At 38.4% G+C, this 19055-nt stretch overlaps 1 protein-coding gene across 7 annotated transcripts in view; it reads left to right on the plus strand.

Annotated features, from left to right (window-relative positions):
- The first annotated feature begins 2443 nt into the window (after positions 1-2443).
- Positions 2444-19055, plus strand: part of LOC103316186 (endophilin-A) — a 541748-nt gene continuing 525136 nt past the window's right edge. Inside the window, exon 1 of one of the 7 annotated variants that reach the window (XM_031925198.1) lies at positions 2444-2960. The gene's annotated coding sequence lies outside the window, so the exon portion shown is untranslated. Of the gene's footprint in view, positions 2961-5269; positions 6015-19055 lie in introns of those variants that run through there. The other 6 variants (XM_032601554.1, XM_032601552.1, XM_032601551.1 and 3 more) reach the window with 6 other exon arrangements.

The following is a 19055-nucleotide window of genomic DNA, read 5'->3' on the forward strand; positions in this document are numbered from 1 at the left end:
TATCCCGCCGCCCGCGCGCCAAAACATTGCCACTGCACGATGCCGTCATATCGACGGCACGCGTGGAGCTTGAAGTCCCAGTTATAGAACATAACAATAAATAATTTAATAAAAAAAAAAGAATAAAAAATTTCTAGCGTCGATAAGACTTGAACCCGGATCCTTTGGGTTAGTAAGCTGAAGGTTTACCACTGAGCCACAAGTACTCGTTACAGTTAATACAAAAATTTAAACGCATGTACTTCAAGCAACTTTAGATACTTAGTACTTTTACAATATTAATTAACAATTACCCGTAATTTCCTTAAAGCTGCTGTCCGCCGTAAATGTTGGAAAAACATGCCTCAACAGAGGAATCCGTCGGGAATACAAGTTTTGCAGATTTCGTGCATAAATGTTCTAAGTCGTCAATTTCCGAAAAACCCATGTGTGTCAAAATGTGCCAAAGTGTGCCAGAGTGTGCCAAAGTATACCAAGGTATGCCAAAGTGTAATAAATTTCCGAATTTGAACATTATGGCACACTATGGCACACTTTGGCACACAATCCATTTCCACTAGGGTCCGTTATTTTATAAAATAAATTGGTAAAAAACCTCTTTTGATAAACACAAAAAAGAACTCATCGATTTACTTTGTATATGTTACAATACTAATGATACTAAAACTTAGAGCATATATGCCCCGATCATATATTAAGAAACTAACTCACAAAACTAACGCACATACTTACTCATCAAAAGAGGTTTTTCACCGATTTACTTTGTAAAATAACGGGAATAAAAATTACATTAATCCGTTCCAAATAAGTATTCGCTATTAGTTTCTTAATATATGATCGAGGCACATACGCTCTAAGTTTTATAGTATCATTAGTATTGTAACATACACAAAGTAAATCGATGGGTTCTTTTATGCACGTATAAAAAAAGGATTCTCACCGATTTACTTCATAAAATAACGGGGATATAAGAATTATGTTGATCGCTCAATGTAACCGTATGTTGTTGGGTTACATAACATATGATTGGGTCACGCACGGTTTAGTAATATCAATATAGGTAAATGTGCAAAGCAAATCGATGAGTTCTTTTTTGTGTTTATCAGAAGAGGTTTTTCACCGATTTAGTTTATAAAATAACGGAGATATAAGAATTATATTGATCCCTCAAACTAGCATATCATAACATATGATTGGGACATGCTTGGTTTAGTGATGTTATTATTGTGACATGTGCAAAGTAAATCGATTATATTATTATAAACGTGAGTGGATATGAAAAGTTTTCTCGTATTGGACACGACAGCGAACCATGCGCAGAATAGTGACGCAGTTGCAACGAAAAATCTGTAATGTCGTAATTCAGGGAGTAATAATCTGCAATCGTTTTTCTATTTTTTACAGAATAATAATTAATTATTTTTGGTATTTGGCCACAGCGCAAATTGAAGTAGCTCCTGAGAAATTTTTTGCCATATTTAAAAGTCAATTATTATGTTCGCTTAGAGAGATACAAGTATTCCAAAGTTGTAAATATTTCAATTTTTTATTTGGATTTTCCTATAAAAACCAAGGCGGCGCAAATTAAAATAATAACGTGGGTGGACTGAGCAAATTCAGATCTACCCAATAGTATTTTTTTTATATATTTTTATATATTTATTTTTATATATATTTGCGGGCTGGACTGGGGGGGGGGGGCGTTTTCAGCTGTCACGGCCTTAACAACCCGTCAGTAGAGCCGTACGACGTACGACACTCAGGGCCCCCGCACACTAAAAACTTAACTTCAGGAGAATAGGAACCTAGCGGGAACAAGGGGAATATAGGGTGTGTTCCAGAGGGAACGCCAGCAGCGGTACAGCAGTCCGGTCCGCGTTCGAAATTCCGGTGCTGTGCTGTTACTGTGAAATCGTTCCGCGTCAGCTGATTCTGTTTGTACTATTTGCAGTTGTAACCTCTTGAACATTACAAAGTACTTATTATAAGTTCAGTTATTATAGTATGTAATACATTGAAAGAGTTCTCTTCAGTTACACAAAGAATAATGTTTTCGTGCGTTTCAGGGTCATAAAAAGTAATTTTCTCTGTATAATTTGCCATACTAATTTGGTAATAACTTTTACAGCACCATGAAAAAAAGATACCATGCAAACAGCTGACGCGGAACGATTTCACAGTAACAGTACAGCAGCGGAATTTCGAACGCGTACCGGACTGCTGTACCGCTGCTGGCGTTCCCTCTGGAACACACCCATAAATAACTTGTTTCGCTTTATTCCCTCTTATTCCTCCTTATTTCCTATTACTCTGAAGTTAGTTTTTAGTACAGTTCTTATGTGTCGCGGCCTAAGGGCCTCTTGGAAAAATTCAAATACAAAATATTAAATCCGGCGACCTCTTGGAAAGTTGAAATACAAAATATTAAATTCGTCGCATTCCTGATTCCTATTTTTGAAAACATGTATAAGATATACGTAACCTTAAATGTTTATACATATTTGATTTGAATATTATATCTTATTTATATTTATATGTGAACAAACAAAATCTATTTTAAATATAACTTTTGAAAATTATATTATGATAGAACTATTTATGATTTATTAATTTTAAATGAAAATTTGAATATTTTAATTTTAAAAATTTTATTTCATACTCTGATCTAGAAATAATTTATTTGTAGTTTATGAATTTACGAATATTTTATAAATATACGTAGGTATAATGGTTATTCGAATTAAATAGATCATTGAACAAAGTAATAATGTATGTCCATTAATTATTTTCCTATTGGATTAGATATGTGCAAAATTGAATATTATAGCTTTGTTAATTAACTGTAGATATTTGAAAATTTCTTATTAAAATTGAAACAAATTTGTATCTTTTAAGATTTATTTCATTGAGCTTATCATTTAAGTAAGCTTTTGAATTAAACGCAACAATATACTAGTAAGGTAAACAGTATTTATATAACACTCACAACTTTGGTATGGATTTTTTTAGAGCTTGTGGTATAAAATAGTGTTCAAAGCCAGCGCAATAATATAAGAGTACCTTGAATACTGAGCTACTCAAAATAAAAGTAGTTTTGTGTATATTGTTAATTTATGAAGTAGAGTTTGTTTAAAAATTGGCTGCTTTTCAAATCAAAATCAAGTGCCTTCCCTTTAATGAAAACTGTGTCACTTCTTATAAGATTCGCAGTTGAATCTGTAGCCGAGCTGCAGCCTGGCCTGCATAATTTCTGCTGCTTATCTTGCAGTGCTTGTGTAAACTGTTTGCACATGCTGATTCAGACTTCATAGTTTCAAATACTATTAGTATAAAATATATTAGAATTGGATAGTCTTGAATCTGGGTGGTAGCATCAACTTACACTTACAACAGTTTTATTCTAAGAAAAGTCAAGAAAAGTTAAAAAAAATCAAGAATTAGCCAGAAATTTGTCCATTATTGTGTAATAATTCTTAGGTTTTCTTATTTTTTTACTTATTTTTCTTCGAATGTCTTAATTTTTCTTATTTTTTATAAGCAGATATTTTTTTTCTCTGGAATTAATTACATTTCTTAGTTTTAATTTCTGCCAGGGATCCCTTACCCCAGCTTATGCAGCATTTGACAGCTTTTTTGAGCATACCGCATTTTTACTGATCTTTTTTTTAGTATCTATGAACTATTTTAAGCTATAATTAAAGTACTACAGGGATGTTTAAAAAAAAATGGATTTCAAGTCCATATTTCTCTATATTAATCTTATGTACAGTATTGCCCTGTACCTGATGTACAAACTAGCCCCAAGGGTTTTAAAAAATTCAATTGTCAATATCTAGCCTTAAAACTTACGTACAGCAAGCGACCTGGCATCAAAATCACCCTTTAACTTGTACTTCTTGATCTCACAGGCCAAAAATATTAATTTTTAGACATACTAGTGTGGTCACACTTTTCCTGACTTTTAAAAGTTACAGGAAGTGTTTGAGAAATTTTTATTCATTGGCCCTGCATGCATAACCGCCACTTACAGAAAAGTCTGACGATCCAAATGTTGGTTTTGGTGAGATATGAAATATATGTAACTGGCGAAGCGTAGGTGTGCTTTACTCAAAAGTGAAAAGTTATAGTATTGCCCCGCATTCAAGTTTGCCCTCCTCTCCCCTACTTGTTTTTAGTACTATCCTCCAGGTATTAGCGCCTATATGGCAACTCTTATCTGAATTCTAATGTATTTTACACTTATAGTATTTAAAACTTGAGTCTGAATCTGCAGGCATGTAAAGTTTAGACAAGCGCTGCAAAAGAAGCTGCAAAAATATTGCTGGAACTCCGTACAAATATTCTGCAAAAAGTATGCAGAAAATATGCATGCCGGATTGCAGCTTATGTTATTTAGCTGCAGATATTCCGTAAAGTATCCTTGGCTCATCATAAAATTTATTCTGTCCTGATTGGGTTTAATCAGTTGCATTTTGAAATCAAATAATATTTTATGTATTTAAAAAAAAAAAAATAGTAGGGTAGCGGCGCTAGTAGTTGGCCAGCCCCTAGTAGTTGGCCAGTTTTATTTTAACTTTAATTAAATAAATTTTGGTTATTAGGCAAAATAATTAGTTTGATACAAATCCATAAAACTTGTCTGCCCCATTCAAACTTATTTCACTGCGTAAAAAGATTCATAATTACTTATTTGAAAGTATAAAAAAATGTCCGACTACTGGTACATAAACTTTCTGATTAAGACCAGTGGTCGGCCATTATATGAATGCAAATAGAGGTACTTTTTTTGTTTTATTTCGTCGTGTAACCTTTTTTAACGGCTTAAGTGACTGACTACTAGTGCCTTTACCCTATTTTATGTTAAACCGATTAAACCCAACCAAGACCTATGAAATTTAATAATAAGATTAAATAGATTTTAATCGATTTAATTAGTTTTAATTTGATATTTCCCAATTAAGAAGCACAATTTAAACCTATTACTTTTCGAATTGGATTTAATATGTTATTTTTACCAAGGATTCCTTACGAAAAGTTTGTAGCTAAATCTGTAGCCCAACTGGAACCTGGCAAGCATATTTTCTGCATACTTTCTGCTGAATATTTCTACGGAATTCCAGCAGTATTTCTGCAGCTTATTTTGCAACACTTGTCTAAACTTCACACGTCTGCGCGATTCAGACTTGAGTTTTAATTATTATTAGTATAAAATACATTAGAATTAAAATAAGAGTTGCCATATAGGTGCTACTATCTGGAGGATAGCACCAAAAACAAGTTCTAACACATACAAAATTTCTATATTTTTCTCTCTAACAATATTATTAAAGAATAAAACTGTTGTAGGTGTAAGTACCTACTATTTTTGATGCTACCACCCAGATTGAAGACTATCCATTTCTAATATATTTTACACTAATAGTATTTGAAATTAAAGTCTGAATCAGCAGTCGTGAACAGTTTATACAAGCACTGCAAGACAAGCTGCAGAAAGTATGCAAGAATTCTGAGGCAATATCTTCTTTTAAATTTATTCTATTTTCTTGTAAATGTATGTGGAGCATTTCAGAAATTGATCGTTTATTGAGTTTTGGTTCTCTGTCTTTGATATCAAATTTACTAAAGTTGAAAGCGTGATTATTATTTTTAACATGGTCAGAGATTACATTTTGTTTGATTTTTTGTGTTCATTGATACGTATACACAAATTTCTTTTCGTTTGGCCTACATACGTGTCGGAGCAGTCATTACATTCAAGTTTGTATACACAATTGTTTTTGAGATACACATTTCGCTATTTATTTTCGAGACCCATACAATGTTATTTGCTTTGAGGGCATGTCTGGTTTGCTCGTAAAAACCGCTCGTAAAAGTCTCTGATCTAAAATCTTAACACAACACAGAAATAAAACTAAACACGCAAAAATAGAAGACATGATTAGAAAAAAAATTGAAAGAAACTTGAAATTTTATGAAACCTAACAACGACATCAAGTTCACTTTTGCTGAAAAAGGTAATGTGACAGTTTCAATGTTCAGAACGGATTATGTTGAGAAAATGAAGACTCAACTGTCAGACAGAAATACTTACACGACAATAGCCGAAAATCCATTAACAAAAGAACAAACAAAAGTAAAGAAATTCATGAATAATATGACCGTGAATGGCTTTTTCGGCAAGAAATATTGTAAGGTGAATTTTATAAAAACCGACACGGCTTTACCAAGATGTTATGACCTACCAAAAATCCATGAAAAAGAAGTCTTTTTACGACCAATTATTTCAACGATAGGCTCACCTACTTATCTCTTGTCAAAAAACCTTTTCAAAACTGTATGAAGACAGACGCTTTCCAACGTTTCCCTGGCGAAAAAATCACGTGATTAATCGCATGATTAATCGCGTCATAAATCACTTGATTTCTCACGTGATTATTTGGCGTGATTCCTCATGAGATACATCACGTTTCAAATCACGTCAGAAATTACTCGTAAAATTTAAATATTTGTTTATATTGAAATAAATTGTTTATTTTCCATCTGAATAATTATAAAATAGTTTATGATGATGATATTGATAATTCATATAAATAAATCGCAATAAAATAGGAAAAAAATTTCCCTGACCAAGACTTAAACCTCTGTCCTCCACTTGACAATCGAATGTCTTACTTCCTGAGCTATTTGTGCTGTTGCAAGTTTCCAACACCTAATCTAATCATACACAAAAATATAATTATATTTAATACTTTATTTAGTTTATATGGATACTGTAAGATAAATAATGGAAATTTTAAAAGTGTTATTATTATTATTATTAATATATGCAGTATGCGTATAATCTATATAAAATGATAAATATAATTATATTTTTGTGTATGATTAGATTAGGTGTTTGAAACTTGCAACAGCACAAATAGCTCAGGAAGTAAGACATTGGAACATGGAAGTCAAGTGAAGGAATCAGTCTTGACGTTGATTTTTGTTGTTATAATTTATTTCTCAATTGGAATAATAGTCTTCAACTGATTTTCTGTAATCGGAATTAATTGGATCTGATATTGCTAAAAAAATAATCGTGTTAAAAAAATAGGCATTAGTTACTGTAATAATCGGCTGCAATGGATATCAGTTAAATTTTTTCTTTATCGACAATCCATAATTGGAACTAATCGGAAAAACCGCGGCGAAAAAAATCACGTGATTAATCACATGATTAATCGCGTGATAAACCACTCGATTTTTACGTCACATATCACGTGATTATTTGGCGTGATTCCTCATGAGATACATCACGTTTCAAATCACGTCAGAAATTACTCGTAAAATTTAAATATTTGTTTATATTGAAATAAATTGTTTATTTTCCATCTGAATAATTATAAAATAGTTTATGATGATGATATTGATAATTCATATAAATAAATCGCAATAAAATAGGAAAAAAATTTCCCTGACCAAGACTTAAACCTCTGTCCTCCACTTGACAATCGAATGTCTTACTTCCTGAGCTATTTGTGCTGTTGCAAGTTTCCAACACCTAATCTAATCATACACAAAAATATAATTATATTTAATACTTTATTTAGTTTATATGGATACTGTAAGATAAATAATGGAAATTTTAAAAGTGTTATTATTATTATTATTAATATATGCAGTATGCGTATAATCTATATAAAATGATAAATATAATTATATTTTTGTGTATGATTAGATTAGGTGTTTGAAACTTGTATTTATATGAATTATCAATATCATCATCATAAACTATTTTATAATTATTCAGATGGAAAATAAACAATTTATTTCAATATAAACATTTAAATTTTACGAGTGATTTCTGACGTGATTTCAAACGTGATGTATCACGTGATAAATTACGCCAAATAATCACGTGATATGTGACGTAAAAATCGAGTGGTTTATCACGCGATTAATCATGTGATTAATCACGTGATTTTTTTCGCCGCGGTTTTTCCGATTAGTTCCAATTATGGATTGTCGATAAAGAAAAAATTTAACTGATAGCGATTGCAGCCGATTATTACAGTAACTAATGCCTATTTTTTTAACACGATTATTTTTTTAGCCATATCAGAACCAATTAATTCCGATTACAGAAAATCAGTTGAAGACTATTATTCCAATTGAGAAATAAATTATAACAATAAAAATCAACGTCAAGACAGATTTTTCCTAATTAAGAGAAATCGAGATTTTCCGTATTTAGACCAGTAAGTCTATCTCGTCCCGGGATCCTGCGCGTGCGCAGTCGCCCGCTTCATTGCCGCGCGCCTATTGGTTCCCGCATTCCCGCTTCGTTCAAACGAGATGAGGGGAGGCAGCTCGGAGAGCCGATATTGAAGAGAGTCGGCGTTCAAATCCCCGAGCGTATTACGAAGCAGCAGCGCAACAAACGAAAGTGATATGTTGTAATGACGTTGGACTCTCTGAGATGTTACAAGTACAGCGTAGATGATAATGACTGTTAGGATGAATTACTTAATGGGACACAACACCTTTAAATCCTGAAAAAAAGAATTATGAGTAAAAATGACAAAATTAAAGTAAATCATTAGAAATTTTTTTAAATGATATTTAGTATAATTACCTGTAACTTTACCGTGATAAAACCTTAATTATCCCTGCTGGCCTATTACGGCACTCGGTGCAATGTTTTATGAATGTTGTCACTATCCGTAGGATTCCAAGTGTACAAATAGTTCTTTTGGGCTCAGATTTAAGGAGGATACTTTGTATACCTGCAGTTTGTATGCGTACTGTGCCGTTATCGCACCTGTACCGCTTGCTCACGCGCCGGGTGAGACTGATTAATACTCTCTTTTGGGCCAGCGCGCATGAGTAAGAGAGAGACACAGCGAGCTCACGGGTGAACCGAGTCACCCGCGGATCCGAGATTTGGCGCATACACGTGTCTGGCTGCTCTGGATCCCATTACTGGCTATCACTCACATACGCGGACGACGCAAGGTCTCCTGTACCATAAATTAAATAGTCTTTGAATTCAATTCAAACCAAATGATAATGTACTATCATACTATGTGTTACAATTACGTAAGACTAAAATCAAAACTTCACAATCACAAATCCTACCTTGTAACCTCGATCAATAACTTGCGAAAAACCAACACCTTAGTTTACCCCGCTCCTCTTTGCGTTTTCTATCCACATTATCCTCTAACGCAGGATCCGAGATCTAATTTTTGTTACCAATCCCACTTCAATACTACGCTGCGATAACTTTGATGTACCATTGCCGTCGTTAACCTACACCTTCTAGCACAAGCTAACTATTGATGTCAAATACTTAAAAACGGTTATTCCAAGGTTTTCTATTGCGTTTTAATAATCAATAATAAAGGTTTTTGTTAGCAATTTAATTTGCGCCTCCTGCTAACTCGCTATATGTATTAAACAGTGTATTTTTACTCAAGCAAATAAAAAATATCTTCAAAAAAGGTTCAAACCACGGTCAAACTTTTTTTTTTCAATATAATCCTTCTTTATCATGAATTTTAGGAATATTTTAGAATTCATCTGGAAATTATTGATAATTGTTTAATGTACTGCGCGAGTATCGCGTGATCAACGCACAAAGTTCAAAATTTCTTTTTCAGAATTCCAAATTGAAAAAAAGTTATACATATGAAAATTTGTCGACATTAACAACCTGGATTGAGAAATATTACGATAAACACATGCAGACACTTTACTACTACTACTTTGTTCAGGGAAGGAGCTGGCTTCCTACTTGGGGTGGCGTCTCGGACTGCCCGAGCAAGCAGGATGGTGCTAAGGTCGTCTCGTGTACAACTAGAGGACTTTCTCCTGCTACTTCAGAGAAAGTGCTGCAGACTTAGGTTCGCATAGGCAAGGGTATCCTGAGGTATACAAGCTCGCCGTGCCTGATTTCACTTTGCTGGTCCCAGGCCCAGGACCCTGCTGCTCAAGCGGCGAAGTGGCATAATTTGCTCAAACGGTCCTTTCCTAAGATACAGGATAAGGGAAGAAACTCCAAAAATGAATCAAACATGTAGTAAATAAACAATAAAAGTCAGAGAATAAAAATAAAGGTGAAGCTAAAGTAAGAGGGTAATATATCGAAAGTGTCAAAACCATCATTATTGGAGACGCCAACTCCCAATCCGGTAAAGCAAGGTAATAACTTTACTGCTCTGAAGGATATAACTACTGAAACAATCAAGTACGCTAAGAGCAGAAGCAACGTGAACAGGCCAATTAAAACGGGTCTCCCAAATCTGTTAAAAGATCTAGGAAAGATAGAGAAAAAAGTACACGGAGAAAAATAAACCGTTGCGGTTACTGAAGTCAGTTCAGTAACGCCTGTTCAGTAGATGATACTACATAGACTTCAGTAAAATCTACTTTTCTGCGTGCGACAGGGAAAAGGAGCGGCGCACCTAACCTAAAAAAGTATACTAGTATGGTGTATCGTGAGATACGAGAGACTGGGGGAGAAAAAAGAGACATATAAATATGCAATATAGTGTGTCTCATCTGAGACGAGACACAAAGAACTTCGGATCTGCGCCGATCACCCTTCCCTGTGCTTCTGCCCGAGTTGCCTTCGCGGCACAGTCGAGTATGGTCTTCTTATATTATCATATGACCTTATTTTGTTGGTATTACAAACCTACTATAAGACTATGTTTAGCATAGTAATAATATCTATCATGCAGTTTTTATTTACAATGTTATTTAGTACTGGAGTAAGTTTACTTTGTAAGTTTACTTCAATTAGATTGAAAATAATAATAAAATAATATTGACCTTGGCGCAGTTTCTTCCTTCTCTCTCTCTCTCTCTCTCTCTCTCTCTCTCTCTCTCTCTCTCTCTCTCTCTCACTCTCTCATTCGCACTCACACTATCCCTATCTTCTGCACTGGCGCAACAGTGCCGGTTGCTACACGTTTTCGCCGCTTCTCTTCTTTCTTCCTCGGCGATGTCCTTCCTCTGCTCTGGCGGTGCTCCGTATCCTTGTGCACTGCACGCATTCTGTCTCCAGTGGTTCTCCGAGCTGCATTGAATGGTTGTGCCGAATACCAGCCTGAATTTTTTAAATTGACCGAATATGGCCAAGAATTTACTTTGAGGCTATGAGTCGGTGATCTACTCATGTTCGATCTTCTCCAGAACCTTAAAGAAAAAACACAATAGGTTATTGGACCAAATCTTCTCAGAGAGAACCAAGTGAGCCTTTTCCACAAGAAAGAAAGGCATTAACAATGTTCGAATATTAGTTTAATATGCGAAGAGAGAGAGCGAGAAGGTTCGAGAAGCTTGTCACCTTAAGTTCAAATTCGACGGTTTTCGCTAGCCCGCACGGCACCAATGAGGTTGCCATGGCAACGCGCGCTCGCTCGCTCCTACTCTGTCTCTCTCCGCCTGTTTCGCGAGCGGTCTTCTGCCGCTTTCGCTGATTTGTGTTATTCAGTTTTCGTATTGCCGAAGCGCTGTGAGGACTCGCCTCACAGTATCGACCGTTAAACAATATCGTTTGTTAACGCCTCGGTGCTCTAACACTCTTCTAATACTCTTCAATTTTCCATAGTCAAGACAATTGGAATCACACTCTTTTCTTTTCAATAAACATCAATAGTTTGACGGTATACATTGTATACCTTTTCATCTCAAGTTTAAAGAGCGTGTTATTATTTTCACATTAATTGTTTTGATCCACAAGTCTCTATCAAAGTCGAGAGACTATATATAAACAAGGTCACCAGAAAATGTTCGAGAACTGGGAGAGATTTTGCCATAACTTTTTGAGGTATCCCATCCTTCCCCTGTGACGAGACATGAGTCTCGCACATGTAAATACGTGTGAAGGCGGCCGCAATAGACGCGGCATGCGCAGTGAGCGCGCGCGCAACGAACAAAAGGCGAATTAGCACGACGCGGAGAGAGCGCGCGCGCGTAACATCAGCAAGGTCAGTCCGCACGAGCGCGGCGAGCGACTCAGCGGCGACGCGCCAGGCGGCACGAGCGGCGCACGCGGCGCGCCGTAAATGCACCTATACACATCTGCGCCGCGCGCCTTTATAAGGCGGACCGCGCGGCGCAACGGGCAGTTCTACTTGAGCTCCACTCCAGGTAGTATCGTGCGCACACGTCACTACAAGGAAAAGCGAGAGATAGACCCACGCCGACGAAATCGTCTCGTGAGCCCACGGGACGATCTAGTAGACGAACCAAAATCCGAAACTCCGAATTGCCATCGTGAGCACACGAGGCAACCCGGAACATCCGACCGACACCGAGCCTCGTCTACGTGAGCACACGTGGACGACACCCGGTGCCACCGTAAAATCCTAACCTACATCCCGACACGTTGCTGCCTCCCTATGCCACTGTAAGCTCACAGGATTGAGGAGGTAACAATAGTTCCGCCGGCGATTCTCCAGGTCCCACATAGATGGCTGAACGCAAGATGGACGACATCAGGGAGCTAGCAGAGGAGATTGTCCAACAAATCGTCGAAGAGTCGATGAGTCACACGGTCGACGACACACCAGCAGTACCGGCCAACGTCCCATCCGGATTAGAGGTGGGAAGCGAACTGCTCAACCGGTCGATCTTTGCTATCCCGGAATCACCGGCCGAGATCGAACTGAGGAAGCAAGCTCTGCTGAAAGAACTGCAGGTGATAGAAGACGCACAGTTCGCTCAGGCTCTAGTCAGAAGACAGCAGGCGAGAAACCGAGCGACGCAGCTCAGAACCGAGCTGATCGCTACGCTGGAAGAAGCCATCGCTATGGGGTCGGAAATTAAGGAGAAGTATGGCCACCGGCCGGATTTACCTAAGGGTGACACACAACCCTAGTAGAACCCTAGTAGAAACCGTGGCATTTCTAAAGGCCAAATGCAAAGCGAAGCCGCAACCATTGCCAACGCCACCGTTTGTCCCGAAGACGGCTCCAACAGCCGTAAGGCCAGATTCGACCAGCCATCAGCCCGACACGGCGTCGAAAACCACGGCCGCTCCAGCAGCAACAGCCGTAAAGAAACGTCCGACTCTAACCAACGAACAGTTGAATAAAGAGTTCGACCGTAACCGCGAACTGAAGCGTCGAGCGAAAAATAGGCTGCCGACTTACACCGAACCTGGACCGCAATGCCCCATTTGCGGATACCGAGGTATTGCTCGATTGGACGAGTGCCACAATTTCAACGTCCATGGAATGGACTTAACGTACGGCGACAAGTACAAGAAGAAGTAGAAGATGAAGCTCAGGCTAATGTCCGAACCACTTCATTTCCTCCTGTACCTTACCTCAATCCCGTGCAATGAAGCATTTTGTTTTTTCTTATTTCTCTTCTTTCTCTCTTAATGTTTTTTTTTAGAGGCAAAAGACTGCCGTACTGGCCAACGGCCGTATGTAAAAAGAGAGGCGAGAGACTAAAAATGAACTATTTTTTTATTTACTTCTTTCATTATATGTATTATCTAATTAATGATGATAATAAAAAGTCAAGTTTTCCTTGTAAAAATTGATATTTATTACAAGTTCTTATTACCTAGTTAGACATGACTGAGTGCGAGCTGGTACACCTGGCAGGGTACACAGCGTCTGAGGGAGGGTGTTTTGACGGCCAAGTGCACGTCAAATGTCTAACGGCTAATCATGTACTAAATGTAATAAGATTATTGTTTCAGCAAGCTGCCAACTAGCGCCGAAACGAGCGAGAACGAGAAACGAGGCAAGATAGAGACAGAGAGAGTGGGAGCATAGGTAGCGCGGTTGCCGCCTGGCCACACAGCGTTGGCGAGATATGACAACGATGTGCCGACGACCCGGAGAACCGCGACTAGAGTTAGTCTCGCTGCGCTATCCACACGAGTAGCTTGCGCTACTATATACGCGGATTTGTTGTGAGCCCTGCGAGCAACTCGAGAGCGAACGATATTCGTCCGTGCGTTACCGACGAGTTTCTGCGACGCCCATCCGAACTGTACATCTCCACGTCCGAGACTGGACCACGTCCGTTGCGTCAAGTACTACTGCCACTACCGAGTTGTAAGTACCTGCACTCTCACTCTCTCACGTCGACAGGGTAATATCTCTCGTCTCTCTTTATCGTTCGTCGAAGTGTGCGGCGTTTGCACCTCCGTGTATAGTTACAATTGAATATACATTTCCTTATCTAAACTTCTCGTGTGTTATTTCCTACGACCCGACCTACGCCGTCTCCGCGGGCTCGTGTAAAAACACGTGCATGATCTGAGTCGGCCGAGTCGTGCCTTCTGCACACCCGACGTTAATTTACAATAAACAGGGCCCTTCTGGCCATGGTTATAACACGGCAGGAAAGTATTAACCGAGTGTTATAATATTATATTTTTGTTTTAATAAATATACACCTATTTTTTGGAGCCTCTGTTCAAATATTTATTGCAAATATTCAACAAAGTCAACTTTTATATAATTGAAAATTCAAATCATAAAAAATTGATTACCAATTTACTTATTTACAGTGTACACGTTAAACTGAGTCTTTATCGAAATGCAACCAAGCAAGCGTCAGCGAGCGAAGTGACCATTGCTAGTATTTTTATTAAGAAGCTTTAAATTATTTTATTAAATAAATATAATTTTTCTAATTATCATATCTCTTGGACAAAGCATACTGTTAATGAAATTGGCAGCGGTTTTTTAACTGCAATGCGAAGCCAAACCGCGACGCCGATCACTTTGCTCTCCCATGCAATGACACCCCTACGGGGTTATTTTTCCGCCGCGTGAGTCGTGATTGGAATCATGGCGGTAGCGCCTGCCATGCACAGCTGAGTGCGACTAACAATAAGTCACGCCGCCTCACGGTGAACGAAGACAGCGCCATCCGCCATGATGTCTCATGGCTCCCGAGCCCTACTATTTTTCTCCGTGTGCTGCAAAGAAACTATTATAAAATATTGCCATAGCAATTCGGATGTGTTGGTAACATACTTGCGTCGGTATGTTATCCGTTTATCGGCTAGGTCGTGTGTGGTCTTGTACGCCGTTTCAAACTCAGATTCTCTTCATAAAAAAAATATTGAATATTTTTAAAAATTAAACGAAAATTACCAAGATAAAACGAATAAAATCAGATTATTTTTTAAATTGCCGAATGATTTGAAAAAATAAGTTATCGAAAATTTAGAATCAAAAATGTGTTTAACTCTAAAGTTGTAATAAATAATTTAAATTTTGTAAAAAATTTCTTAATTTAAAAGTTTTAATACGAATTTCTAAAATTTTATGCTACTCTTCGTACGGAGCAGCAATATATTAATAACATCTCCATAAATACTGTGAATTTATGTATAATGACATACAAACTTAAGCTTGCTATAATGGATCAGAATCCTATATTAATTACTCTAAATAAGATGAAGACGAAAATTAATGAACCAATAATTTTTCTTAACTATTAAAAATTGTATAACATTGATAAAACAAGAAATTGGCGTGAAATTTTGTAGATATATAATCGTAACTCAGCTATTAATAAATCGCTGAGTGAAATTTAACAATTCGTGGATTTAGCTGAAACAAAAGTAAGAATAATTAAGACGTATTTTTAGAAAAAAAAAATACTTCTCTGATGTATAAGATACGATTCTGCCGATTTATTAATAATGTTTTTTTTCTTCTCTGCACCAGCAATAGGCTTAATCGGCTCAACCAGTAAACTTATACCTTGTTTTGTTTAGTATGCTATATTATTTGACTATGTAATGTCAATGATATAGGCTTTTTTGGTATGCTCAGCAATAGTCCTTCAGCAGTAATCATTTCTTGTATTGCAGCCACGTTTTAAACATTCATAACCCATCTTGCTTTTCTCCTTCCTGCGCTGCATCGACCATTTCCATGTTTGCAAGTATCGGCCATTATTCTTTCAATGTAAAATTATTTAATTACTAGAAGAAGAAAACCGCTGCCAATTCTTTGGCACATAGCTTCCTCCAACAAAAGTTTTAGTTCCAATAGATAAAATATTGTTCAAATATACAGTATATTAATGATTTTTAAAACACTTTCAATATTAATTATTTTACTGATGGAGCAGCAGTATAATTTCAAATCATATTGTGACATGTCTGCCTCCTGCTCGCGCGCAAATTACTCGAATGAGCCCTGCCAAGCTTCGGGCTGGCGCGCAGGAGGCTAACATGTTGCCAAATTATTCGATTTGACGACAAGGATCGGCCTCGGCCAGCTCAGCGTCTCCGATTTAGCGGGATCCTTTCTAATTGGCTGAATGAAATGAAAGTTGGAAGCAGGGTTTGCATGCAGAATAAAGATTTTTACTAGTATATTTGTGCTTGATTTCTCGGTCCAGTTACGTCCGGTATAACCTTTATTTTCCTAAATTAGCAAGTAGAATTTCTTCCGACCGTCGCTCGGTCCGGGTATTATATATACTCGCGTGTATCTTGCGTACACGAGACGCTTACCGAGGTTATGTGCTTTCAGCTGCACTAACTTGATGAATGTTACTATCTAACCTATCTACAGCGTCTATCGCACTGTTTGTGCTGCGCGCCTTTGTGTGTGTGTGTGTGTGTGTGAGAGAGAGAGAGAGAGAGAGAGAGAGAGAGAGAGAGAGAGAGAGAGAGAGAGAGTGAGAGAGAAAGATATATATATATATATAGAGAGAGAGAGAGAGAGAGAGAGGGAGAGAGATTAGATTAGATTAGATTAGATTAGATAGTTTTTATTTGCGTACATTATGTTGTACAATAATAAGATTCAGTATTGTGAGGTGAAAGTAGAATACAGTAAGTTGAGGCGTGCTTAGATTATGTATAGCGTAAAAGTATACTGATGGTGAAAATGAATATGAATAGCGCGAGAATGAGTAGGTGTGTGCGTGTGCATGAGTGTGTATGAGTTATGTGTTTTCGAGTTGAAAGTAGTAATCTTTAGCAAGTTTTCTGAAGGTGACAGTAGATGAGGTGTTTCTGATGTGAGATGGCAGGCTATTCCATAAGTATGAGGCGCTGATATGAAACGAGTTCCTCAGCGTTTCAGTCAGGTATTTCCAGAGGTGTCACCTCGCCCCTCACAGGCCGGAGCGAGACGCGGAGGTCAAAAAAAAGGCCAGTACGTATGATGGTACGACCGAGTTAAACATTTTACGAAGGAATCAGACTGTGAAGTACTTCCTGCGTCCGTCAGTGGTTAGCCACTGCAGATCCCGCCAGTAAGGGGAGATGTGCTCATCTCTCCTTACACCATAGATGTACCGGATTCCTGTATTCACGAGCCTCTGTAGTTTTAAGTCGAGTTCCTGCGTCAAGTCACAGTATACAAGAGAACAGTAGTCAATGATCGGAAATAGGAGTGATTGCTCGAGATGTTTGCGCAATCTGAGACTGGTACTCCTTCTAAAAAAGTAAAGCCTGTACATTATCGAGTGAGCACGTTTACACACTTGTGTAACGGAATCCCTCAAGGGAGCCTCAACGGACGGCGTTGATGTTGTCACACCGGCCGAGCGGGCTGGTGAGGGATTTCTCGACGTGATCGTTGATGGTGGTGCTGACCTTATCTTCTTGTTCCCCGGCTGCTGCTGTTTGGGAGTGCTCTTGCCTGCTGATGTTGTTGCAGTTACTCCGGTTGCTGATGTTGTAGCAGAGGTGGACTTAGTCCTCACTTTGGTACCCGTGGCGTTGTTTTCGTCTGCACATGGGAGACAGGCGATGGTCTGCCTGTCATTCACCACGATGGCCTTCACGTTGGTTGTGTTCTGGCACCTGGCGTGGTAGTACAGACCACAAAACTCACACCTTTTGGGGTCTTTGTGCTGTATAGGTTGTGTACAGCTGCTGCATGACTGAAAAGGCACTTCCACACTCTTCTCGCCGATTGAACTCATTTTTCGTCGATAACTTACTAGCAGTTGGTAAAGTAGATATTCGTAGGAGAATGATACGTTATCGACGGAGTGAGAGAGTAGATGTTGTAACTCTCACGGCTAGATGGAACGTTAGTGGAGAGAGCATGAAAGTACCGACCTCGAAAAGTGTGAAGACGCCGTGAAGATTCTCCCGCGAGGCAGCAGATATCGCCACGATATTGATTGCAGTGAGAAAGAGACGCCGTGCAAATGAGAAATCAAGCCAAGCCAAGCCAAGCAGTTTTGGAGGTTAGGGGCCTTGTAGAAAGTTTGCAGTGGAAATGATAAAAGAGAAAAATTGCAGCCTTCGACGATTTATATATCGACGTAAAGGTTGCAAAGTGAAGCGTGCAACTATCTACAACAGAAGAGGGCCCGAAGGCAAGGCGCAGCAGAAAAACAGTACAGAAAAAATGATGTATCAGCAGAGCTGTCAACTGTATTCACCAGAGAGAGAGAGAGAGAGAGAGAGAGAGAGAGAGAGAGAGAGAGAGAGAGAGAGAGAGAGAGAGAGAGAGAGAGAGAGAGAGAGAGAGAGAGAGAGAGAGAGAGAGAGAGAGAGAGAGAGAGAGAGAGAGAGAGAGAGAGAGAGAGAGAGAGAGAGAGAGAGAGAGAGAGAGAGAGAGAGAGAGAGAGAGAGAGAGAGAGAGAGAGAGAGAGAGAGAGAGAGAGAGAGAGAGAGAGAGAGAGAGAGAGAGAGAGAGAGAGAGAGAGAGAGAGAGAGAGAGAGAGAGAGAGAGAGAGAGAGAGAGAGAGAGAAGAGAGAGAGAGAGAGAGAGAGAGAGAGAGAGAGAGAGAGAGAGAGAGAGAGAGAGAGAGAGAGAGAGAGAGAGAGAGAGAGAGAGAGAGAGAGAGAGAGAGAGAGAGAGAGAGAGAGAGAGAGAGAGAGAGAGAGAGAGAGAGAGAGAGAGAGAGAGAGAGAGAGAGAGAGAGAGAGAGAGAGAGAGAGAGAGAGAGAGAGAGAGAGAGAGAGAGAGAGAGAGAGAGAGAGAGAGAGAGAGAGAGAGAGAGAGAGAGAGAGAGAGAGAGAGAGAGAGAGAGAGAGAGAGAGAGAGAAGAGAGAGAGAGAGAGAGAGAGAGAGAGAGAGAGAGAGAGAGAGAGAGAGAGAGAGAGAGAGAGA

The sequence above is a fragment of the Nasonia vitripennis genome (assembly GCF_009193385.2).
Source record: "Nasonia vitripennis strain AsymCx chromosome 2 unlocalized genomic scaffold, Nvit_psr_1.1 chr2_random0007, whole genome shotgun sequence".
Lineage (NCBI taxonomy): Eukaryota > Metazoa > Arthropoda > Insecta > Hymenoptera > Pteromalidae > Nasonia > Nasonia vitripennis.